The sequence below is a fragment of the Cetorhinus maximus genome, chromosome 3, assembly GCF_964194155.1.
Source record: "Cetorhinus maximus chromosome 3, sCetMax3.hap1.1, whole genome shotgun sequence".
In the NCBI taxonomy this organism is placed as follows: domain Eukaryota; kingdom Metazoa; phylum Chordata; class Chondrichthyes; order Lamniformes; family Cetorhinidae; genus Cetorhinus; species Cetorhinus maximus.
In genome coordinates, this window is record NC_135881.1 from 49250123 (window position 1) to 49261283 (window position 11161).

The 11161-nt window shown below is 42.6% G+C and overlaps 1 protein-coding gene across 5 annotated transcripts in view; it reads right to left on the reverse strand.

Moving 5' to 3' along the window:
- Positions 1-7895, reverse strand: part of thnsl1 (threonine synthase like 1) — a 37833-nt gene extending 29938 nt beyond the window's left edge. For 4 of the 5 annotated variants that reach the window (XR_013576014.1, XM_078538103.1, XM_078538110.1 and 1 more), the window contains exon 1: positions 7620-7756. The gene's annotated coding sequence lies outside the window, so the exon portion shown is untranslated. Of the gene's footprint in view, positions 1-7619; positions 7757-7849 lie in introns of those variants that run through there. The other variant, XM_078538098.1, reaches the window with a different exon arrangement.
- Between the last annotated feature and the right edge of the window lie 3266 nt (positions 7896-11161).

The window sequence follows — 11161 nt, forward strand, 5'->3', positions numbered from 1 at the left end:
CAGCTCAAGGAACTTCGGATTCTAGTTGAGGAGCTGGAGTCCGAGCTGCAGACATTGCGCCACATCAGGGAGGGGGAAAGTTACCTGGACACTTTGCTCCAGGAAGCGGCACACCCCTCAGATTAGGTCATTCGAATTTCGTCTGTGATCGGGGCAGGAGGGTGTGACTGCAGGTGAGGCAGGTATGGGGAGCCAGGGTGTAGCTTTTGAGGTGCCTCGGCCCTGCAATTGTCCAACAGTTACGAGAATCTTGCAAACTGTGTAGACGAGAGCGGGGACTTCAAGGAGGATGAGCGAACTGACCATGAGCGAACTACCAGTGATTTACTCTGGTACAGGGCTCAAGTGACGGGAGAAATAGGAACGTAGTAGTGGTAGGGGACAGTATAATTAGGGGGATAGATACAGTTCTCTGCAGCCATGAGCATGAGCATGAGTCCCAAAGGCAGTGTTGCCTGCCCGGTGCCAGGCTTAAGGACATCTCCTCCGGGCTGGAGAGGAACTTGGAGTGGGAGGGGAGGAATCCAGTTGTTGTCGTCCACGTTGGTACCAATGACATTGAGAGGACTAGAAAGGAGGTTCTGCAGAAAGAACGTGAACAGTTAGGAGCTAAATTATAAAGCAGAACCTCCAAGGTAATAATCTCAGGATTAATACTTGAGCCACGGGCAAACTGCCATAGGGTAAATAAAGTTAAGGAATTAAATGCTTGTCTCAAAGATTGATGTGGAAGGAATGGGTTTCAGTTCGTTGGGGCACTGGCACCAGCACTGGAGTAGAAGGGAGCTGTTCCGGTGGGATGGGCTTCGTTTGAACCGTGCTGGGACCAGTGTCCTGGCGAACCAAATAACTAGGGCTGTAGAGAGGGCTTTAAACTAAATAGTGGGTTTGGGTGGGCTGGGGGGGGTTCTTGAGAGGGATACGTAGGCTTACAAAGCAAAAGGATATGGCAGCCTTGCAGGGCAACTATTTAGGTAATGCTAGCCAGAGTGTGACAGGAAGGGACAGTGTACAAACATAAAAAAAGTAGCAAATAGAGTCAAAGGGGGAAAAAATGGTAAAAAGACAAAATTAATGGCTCTCTACTTGAATACACGTAGTATTTGGAACAAAATATATGAATTAACAAATAGAGGTTAAAGCCAATTCGGAGACATGGTTACAAGGAGATCAAAGCTAGGAACTAAATATTCGGGGGTATGTGACTTTTTGAAAGGACAGGCAGGAAGGAAAGGGCAGTGGGGTAGTTTTGTTAGTATGAGATGGAATAAGTACGATAGAAAGAAATTATCTTGGATCGGAAGACGTAGAATCCATATCGGTGGAAGTAAGGAATAACAAGGGGAAGAAGACACTGGTGGGAGTAGTCTATAGGCCCCCTAACAGTAGCTATACTGTAGGACAGAAAATAAATCAGAAGATAATGAGGGCATGCAAAAAAAGGCAGTACATTAATCACGCGTGATTTTAATCTTCACATAGATTGGGAAAATCAAATTGGCTGAGATAGACACGAGCAAGAATTCATAGAATGTTTTCGAGACAGATTCCTAGAACAATATGTTTTGGATCCAACGAGGGATCAGGCTATTTTGGATCTGATAATGTGTAATGAGGCAGGTTTAATAAATGATCTCAGAGTAAAAGATCCCCTAGGAAACAGTGACCATAACATGGTAGAATTTAACATTCAGTTTGAGAGTGAGAAACTTGAGTCGGAAACAACTGTGCTAAACTTAAATAAGAGTAAATACAAAGGAATGAGGGCAGAGTTGGCTGGAGTGGACTAGGAAAGGAGCTTAGCAGAAAAGACGGTTGAGGACCAATAGCAGATGTTTAAGAAAGCAGTTCATGATTCTTAACAAAGATATTTCCCAGTGAGGAAGGAGGATTCTAGGAAAGGGATAAACCAACCATGGTTAACCAAGGAAGTTAAGGATAGTATCAACTTGAAAGTAAAAACATACAATGTGGTGAAAATTAATGGTAAGCCAAAGGATGGGAAAGTTTTAAAAACCAACAAAAGATCAAAAAAATAATAAAGAGAAAATAAACTTTGAGGGTAAACTAGCAAGTAATATGAAAACAGACAGTAAGAGCTTCTTTAAATATATAAAAAGGAAGAGAGAGGCCAAATTGAACATAGGCCCCTTAGAGAATGAGGCTATGGAAATAATAATGGGGAACCAGGAAATGGCAGAGGAGTTGAATAAATACTTTGCATCAGTTTTCACGGTAGAAGACACTAATAGCATTCCAAAAATACTAAATAATCAAGGGGCAAAAGTGGAGAGGAAACAAATACAATAACTATCACTAAAGAAAAAGTACTAGGGAAACTAATGGTGCTAAAGGTCAATAAGTCCCCTGGGCCTGATGGGTTGCATCCTAGGATATTAAAAGGAAGTAGCTACAGTGATAGTAGATGCACTGGTAGTAATCTTCCAAGAATCCTTCGATTCTGGCAAAGTCCCAAAGGAATGGAAAACTGCCAATGTAACACCCTTATTCAAAAAGGGAGACAAAAAGGTAATTATAGGCCAATTAGCTTAACATCCGTCATTGGGTAAACGTTAGAGTATTATAATGGATGTGATAGCAGAGTATTTAGAAATACATAATATAATCATGCAGAGTCAACATGGCTTCATGAAGGGGAAATCACGCCTGGCAAATTTATTAGAATTCTTTGAGGAGGTAACAAGCAGGATAGTTAAAGGGGAACCAGTAGATGTAATATATTTCACTTTCCAAAAGGCGTTCGATAAGATCCCGCACATAAGGCTGCTTAATATAAGCGCCCATGGTGTTGGGGGTAGTATATTAGCATGGATAGAGGATTGGCTAAATAATAGAAGACAGAGATTTGGGACAAGGGGGGGCATGTTCAGGATGGCAACCTGTAACTAGTGCAGTGTCAAAGGGATCAGTGCTGGGGCCACAATTATTTACGATATATATTAATGATTTGGATGAGGGAAGTGAATGTCCAATAGTCAAGTTTGTGGATGACACAAAAATAGGTGATAAGGCAAGCGATGAGGATGATACAAGTCTGCAGAGGGACATAGACAGGTTAAGTGAGTGGGCAAAAACTTGGCAGATGGAATATAATGTGGGAAAATGTGAGGTTATGCACTCTGACAGGAAGAATTGAGGAGCTGAACATTATTTAAATGGAGAAAGATTGCAGAAAGCTGCAGCACAGAGGGATTTGGGGGTCCTCGTGCGTGAATCCCAAAAAGCTAGCATACAAGTTCAGCAGGTAATAGGGAAGACAAATGGAATGATGTCCTTTATTTTAAAAGGTATGGAATATAGGGAAGTCTTGCTAAAACTATACAAGGCACTAGTTAGACCACACCTAGAATACTGTGAACAGTTTTGGTCCCCTTATCCAAGGAAAGATATACTGGCATTGGAGGCAGTCCAGAGAAGGTGCACGAGGTTGATCCCGGGTATTGAGAGATTTTCTTATGAGGAGATGTTGAGTAGGTTGCGCCTGTACTCATTGGAGTTTAGAAGAATGAGAGGCAACCTTATTGAAACAAAAGATTCTTAGGGGGCTTGACAGGGTAGATGCTGAGGGGCTGTTTCGCCTTGTGGGAGAGTCAAAGACCAGAGGGCATAATTTAAGACAGAGATGAGGAGGAATTTTTTTCTCTCAGAGGGTCGTGAATCTGTGGAATTCTTTACCGCAGAGGGCTGTAGAGCCTGGGTCATTAAGTATATTCAAGACTGAGATAGACAGATTTTTAATCAGTAAGGGAATCAAGGGTCATGGGAAAAGACAGGAAAGTGGAGTTGAGGATTATCAGATCAGCCATGATCTCTGAATGGCAGAGCAGACTCAATGGGCTGAATGGCATACTTCTGCTCCTCACAGAATCACACAGTGCAGAAGAGGCCCTTTGGCCCATCGAGTCTGCACTGACACGTGAGAAACACCTGACCTACCTACCTAATCCCATTTACCAGCACTTGGCCCATAGCCTTGAATGTTTTGATGTGCCAAGTGCTCATCCAGGTACGTTTTAAAGGATGTGAGGCAACCCGCCTCCACCACTCTCCCAGGCAGCGCATTCCAGACCGTCACCACCCTCTGGGTAAAAAGGTTTTTCCTCACATCCCCCCTAAACCTCCTGCCCCTCATCCTTGAACTTGTGTCCCCTCATGACTGACCCTTCAACTAAGGGGAATAGCTGCTCCCTATCCACCCTGTCCATGCCCCTCAATCTTGTACACCTCAATCAGGTCACCCCTCAGTCTTCTCTGCTCCAATGAAAACAAGTCTATCCAACCTCTCTTCATAACTTAAATGCTTCATCCCAGGCAACATCCTAGCGAATCTCCTCTGCACCCCTTCCAGTGCAATTACATCCTTCCTATAATGTGGCGACCAGAACTGCACACAGTACTCCAGCTGTGGCCCCACCATGGTTCTATACAACTCCAACATGACCTCCCTACTTTTGTAATCTATGCCTCGATTGATAAAGGCAAGTGTCCCATATGCCTTTTTCACCACCCCACTAACATGCCCCTCCGCCTTCAGAGATCTATGGACACACAAGCCAAGGTCCCTTTGATCCTCAGAACTTCCTAGTGTCATGCCGTTCATTGAATACTTCCTTGTCAAATTACTCCTTCCAAAGTGTATCACCTCTCACTTTTCAGGGTTAAATTCCATCTGCCACTTATCTGCCCATTTGACCATCCAGTCTATACCTTCCTGTAGCCCAAGACACTCAACCTCACTGTTAACCCACCGGCCAATCTTTGTGTCATCCGCTCCTTCGCCTTATGGGGTGGAGATTGTAGCAGATCTCTATTGGACATGATGAAATGGGCAGACATACGGCAGATGGAATTTAATATAGAGAAATTTGAGAAATTTAGAAGGAAGAATGAGTTGCAATATAAACTCAATGTTACAATTTTAAAGAGGTGCAGGTATACAGAGACCTAGACATGCAGAAATCTTTGAAGGTGGCAGGGCAAGTTGATAAGGCTAATAAAATAGCATATGGGATCCTTCTAATTATAAATAAAAGCAAAGAAGTTATAGAGTTAAAAGACTTAGCAGTTCGTATTTCTTTCTTTTGCCGCTCGTCAAGGACAATTTGTTTAATAAACAGTTATTTACTTGTTAAGTTTACAAATCGTATTCTGTTAACCTAAATTAAACAGTTAGGTAGAATTGGGTCAATCTGGTGGTTTGGTCAAACTTTTCACATTTGTCACGGCTCGGGGAACAGTGGGGCTTGATATTACAGTGCACTATCTCCAGTGAGTCCTGACACTTTTTTGCTCCAAAAGGAGATTTGACAGAGGGGTTCAAAGTTATATGGTATTTTGATTGAGTAGATAGGGAGAAACAGTTTCCACAAGCAAGTGAGTCAGAAACCAGACAACACAGATTGAAGATAATTAGCAAAGGAACAGGTGAGGAGAAGGTTTTTCTTTAAGCAGCGAATGATATGATCTGGAACAGAGTTCTTTAAAGGATGGTGAAAGGAGATTCAACAGCAATTTGACGATGTACATGAAAAGTAAAAATTGCATGGCTATAGAGAAATAGCAGAGGATTGAGACTGATTAGATAGCTCTTTCAAAGAGTTGTCACAGATACAATGGGCCAAACAGCCTCTTCCTGTACTGTAGGGTTCGGAATTCTGCTTGTATTTCAGGAGGTTGCACAACACGACCTTTCACATCCAACCACCTCACCATCCTATCATTGGTCACCCAATATAGTCACCCTCAGAGTGCATCTCATTCCGACACCAATTGGAAAGCAGTTACTGTTATGTGTGATTGATTCTTGACTATGAGTCAAATAACGTTGGAGATGGGGGAACAACATTATAAACAAAAGCGTTTGAAGAAAATGGGGGAAAAATACACTTTAAAACCCCAATGACTTATTTCTAAACTGATTTCCAACAGTGTACTGAAATCCCTGGAAACTCCAGATAATCCTGGAAGGATGAAAATTACAGATTCTATGGGGACCGACCCGGGGGGGTGGTACTTGAACATTGTGATGCAGTAACATGCAGGAAGCATGCGTTTCACCACATGTTGTGGAGACATAACGCCACAGAATGTGACCTTTGGCCCTGCATTCAGCCTGTGATTCTGGGGTTGTGGGATTGTATGGCCAGGGGAAGGGGGTGTCGGCGGGGGGAAGGGGGTGTCGGGGGGGGAAGGGGGTGTCGGGGGGGGAAGGGGGTTCTGATAGTGGAGGAACTTGGGAGCCAGGAGGAGCAGGAGTTCTTCCTTCAAACCCCTCAAGGAGTGCTCCTTAGGTATAGGCAGTCCTCACCTCACTGCAGCTGCTGGGATTCCTGAGGCTGGGAAACCCAGCTGACCACAGTTAAACAACAACGACTTACATTTATATAGCACCTCTAATGCTATTAAACATCTCAAGGCATGCCAAAAAAAATTATTAAAAAAATGACACCAAGCCACATAAGGAGATATTAGATAGATGACCAAAAATGTTATCAAAGAGGTAGGTCTTAAAGGAGGAAAATGAGGTACAGAGATGGAAGAGTGTAGAGAGGGAATTCCAAAACTTAGGGCCTAGGCAACTGAAGACACAGCCACCCATGGAGGAGCTTTTAAATTCAAGGCTCTCAGTCTTAAACATATTTAAAATGCCAAACTGCCTCCTAGGAGCAGATTAGCTTCCTTGTCCATCCTGTGTAAAACCCAGAAGTTGACAGGTTGGAACCATCTTCCAGTCAGACTTTGATTTCTTACCTCTTGAAATTCCCAACCCACACCCAAACCCATCTTCTCGCCCCTGCTAAAACTTCCCCCTATGATTCCATGACTGCAGATTGTTTTATAATGCCACTTTTGGGTGGCTACATAGTAGAAATTGGGATACAAACAAAGCAGAATAAACCTTTTGATGGATCTGACTCTTAAAAATATATACTCACCCACTGTGGCTAAAATATAAAAGCAACTAAAATAAATGTATTCCAGTGGCAATGGTTGTGACCAGAGACACTAATTGCTCTGGTAGCAACAGTGTGCAGCCTGGGACATGGCCATCAGCACAAATTAGTTCACCAAGGAAGAGCTACTGGGTGGTACTTGTTGATCTTGCAACAGATAGTTGCCAGGCAATACTTAATTACTGAGCAGTAATGGGTTACCAAGCAGCAGTTCATTACAAGGTGATAGTGGGTAGTTCCTTAACTGTAGTCAGTTACTGGGTTACTAACCAATAGTTGGTTACTGAGTGATAATTAGTTAACTAGCAGTGGTTAGTTAGTTACCAGGCAGCAGTTGGTTACTAAGTAATAGATAGTTACCCGACAGCAGATGGTATTCAGCAAAGGTGGATTAATGAGTGGTGGTTAGTTATGGGCTGTGGTTAGTTACCAAATGGTAATTAGTTACTGGACAGCAATTGGTTACTGAGTGACAGGTTGTTACCAAGCAGTTGTTAGTTACTGAGCGGTAGTTAGCTACCGGGAAGGATTTGTTACTAAGCGGTAGTTGGTTACCAGGCAGTGATTAGTTACCGAGTGATAGATAGTTATCTGGCAGCAATTGGTTACTGACCAATTGGTAGTTAGTGAATGATAAGTAGTTACCGGGGAGTGAGATCACCAGTAGTCGCCCGGCGTTCCTGAGGTAAAGCAAGGAACCCGGGACAGACATGGAACAACCGAACCCTCCGTCACCCCGCGGGAGGCCGAGGCCCGAAGCCCGGGGCCCGCCCAGCTCCGAGGCCCGGTGTTAGAGCGGCCGGGATCTGCCCCAGCCCCAGCCCCGGGTGTGAGGTGAACTTTTATCGGGAGGAGTTTGGGGCCTGGATACTTACAGAAAGGTTAATGCGCTGCCCGGGTGCGGCTGTGAAACAAGCCGGGGGTTCGGCTGAATCGGAGCCGCTATCATTGGTGTGTGTGTAAATATATTTATAATTAATGCTGCTCTCAAGCTAAAAACATAAATGGTTCCAGTTGTTTCCTCACGGGTCTCTATAAGAGCGGAGTCACTGGATCGTCAGTAAATAAAACAAAATGTAATGGTGTGGAATAGTGTTCATATCTCTCCACGATCTCCATCCCTGTCAGTCTCCTACATGCCTGCGCTCTAACTCTGGCCTCTTGAACATCCCTGATTAGATGTCCACGCCTTCAGAACAGAAGAAATAGGAGAGGGAGTCGGCCATTCAGCCGCCTGAGCCTTCTCAGCCATTCAATAAAATATCATGGCTGTCAGTGGCCTGAACTCCACTTTCCTGCTTGTCCCCCATAACCTCCAACTCCTTTTGTCAAACAAAAATCTGTCTAACTCACCCTCGACTGTATTCTTTGGAGAAGAGAATTACAAACACTAATAACCCTCTGAGGGAAGAAATTCCTCCTCCTCATCCCTGTCTTAAATGAGAGACCCTTTATTTTTAAGCTATGCCCCCTGGTTCTAGATTCCCCAACCACTACTGCTGTCAACTGTGACTAAATATATTTCTGGAGGTTTCATCACATGACTTTCCCCCACACTCCAGCCATTAGTCAGCCAACGCATCCATCCTTGTGACACACTACCTTATTGGAAAGCAAAAAGATGCATTACCCAATTAGATGCTGCTTGACTGTCAACCAAACAGCCTCTTCCTCTCTTCTAAATGTTTTATATCTGTTAAAGAGAAATGTTCAAAGAAAATGACAAAGAAAAAAATTTTTTTTTAATGTCCCGATGATTTTTCTTCATGGTTGCACTTAGCACTGTCCTGAAGATTGATCCTCAATTCCTGGTGAAACTAGGCCAATCCTGGAGGGTTGGCAATGAGGAGAAACAACCTTTCAGCATCTACTCTGTCAAACCCCTCCAGAATCTTCTGTTTCAATCAGATCACCTCTCATTCTAAACTCCAATGAGTATAGGTCCAACCTGCTCAACCTTTCCTCATAAGACAACCCCTTCATCCCAGGAATCAGCCTATTGAGCCGCCTTTGAATAGCTTCCAATGCACGTATATTCCTCCTTAAGTAAAGAGGCCAAAACTAAACACAGTACTCCAGGTATGGTCTTGTCAATGCTGAGTATCGTTGTAGCAAGACTTACCTACTTTTATACTCCATCCCTCTTGCAATAAAGGCCAGCATTCCATGTGCCTCCCTAATTACTTGACGTACCTGCATGCTAACTTTTTGTGATTCGTGTGCAAGGAGTCCTTAGATTCCTCTGTACTGCTCCATTCTGCAGTCCCCCACACCCAATTTAAATAATATTCTGCTTTCCTATTCTTCCTTCCAAAAGTGGACAACCTCACATTTTCCCATGTTATAACAACTGCCAACGTTTTGCCCACTCACTTAACCTATCTATATCCCTTTGCAGACTCTTCATATCCTCCTCAACTTGCTTTCCTACTTATCTTTGTATCATCAGCAAATTTAGCTTTGGTACAATCAGTCCCTTCATCCAAATCATTAATATAGATAATAAATAGTTGAGGCTCCAGCACTAATCCCTGCAGGACTCCACTAGTTACAATTTGCCTACCTTGAAAATGACTCATTAATATCCAGACTCTGTTTCCTGTTAGTTAGCCAATCCTCAACCCATGCTAATATATCACCCACATTATGAGCTCTTATCTTGTATAGTAACCTTTTATATGGCAGCTTATCAAATGCCTTTTGGAAGTCAAAATATACTATATTGGTTTCCCGTTATTCATTATGCTTGTTACATCCTCAAAAGAACTCTAATAAATTTGTCAAACACGATTTCCCTTTCACAAAACCATGTTGACTCTGCCTGATTTAGAAAATTATAATACAATATCCTGCTACAATCTCCTTAAAAATGGATTTTAACATTTTCCCAACGATAGATATTAGACTAATTGGCCTATAGTTTCCTATTTTCTGTCTGCCTTCCTTCCCAAATAGTGGCGTTACATTTGTAGTTTTCCAATCAACTGGGAGCTTTCCAGAATCTAGGGAAATTTTCGAAGATTACAGCCAATGTATCCATCATCTCTGCAGCCACTTCCTTTAAAAACCGAGGATGCAAGCTCTTAGTCCCATCAGTTTTCCTAGTACATTTTCCTCTATTGATCATGATTATTTAAAGTTCCTCCCTCCCTTTTGCCTCTTGTTTTTCCACTATTCTTCTACTGTGAAACTAGATACGAAATATTTCAATAATATTTCAAAATCTCTGCCAGTTCCCGTTTCCCATCATTAATTCTCCAGTCTCTCCTTCTAAGGGACCAACACTTACTTGAGCTACTCTCTTCCTTTTTCTATACTTGCAGAATATTTTACTGCTAGTTTTTATGTTTGCTGGTTTTTATATTTCTTGCTAGTTTTCTCTCATACTCCAATTTCTCCCTCTTGACTTTTATTTTTCAAAAAGTCATCCCTCACAGGTTTCTAAAAGCTTCCAAATTTTCTGGGCTACAACTAATCTTTGCAGCATTGTATATCATTTTTTTCAGCATGATATCCTTATCTTTCTTCGCCATGGATGGTGCATCCCTCTCCTCACAACTTTCTCAATTGTCATGAAGAGATATTAATGTCTATAATGTTATTGGAAATTATTTTAAAATTGGAATTGTAGTGGGGGTGTGTGTGTGGTTTAATTGGATTAAAGCCAGCTAGTCTGGGTGCTTTGATGTATAGTAGTTTTGAGATGTTAATTAGTTAGTTAATTAAAAGGTAAAGTGCAATTTGCATTTTTAAATAATCTATTCACAAGAATGGGTAAAATCTTGCACCTAGCTAACAGATGCCAAGCAATGTGTTTATATTACGAATAAAATTGGTGGAATGAAAGGATTATTGCTAGGAGTGATAAAATTAAAAAACCTAAGGCAGGATTTTGCCCTTGACGGGGGTGCTCGGCGCGGACGGTTGGGAAGCCATCCGCTGCCAGTGATCAGCACCACATGCTGCCCTAGCTGCCCTCAGTGCTGCCTGTACAGGCAGGGGGAGGAGGACGAGTGGTCCTAGCACAAACTTCGTGTATGCACACAAAAGAATGCTTCAATCTCCCAGAGGCACAGTGCTGCCTCAGGGAGATGAAGCGCTGTTTTAAAAAACTTAATGAATAAAATAAAAATGTCATAAAACATGACCCCTCATGTCACTCTCTCACATGAGCAGGGACATGTTTT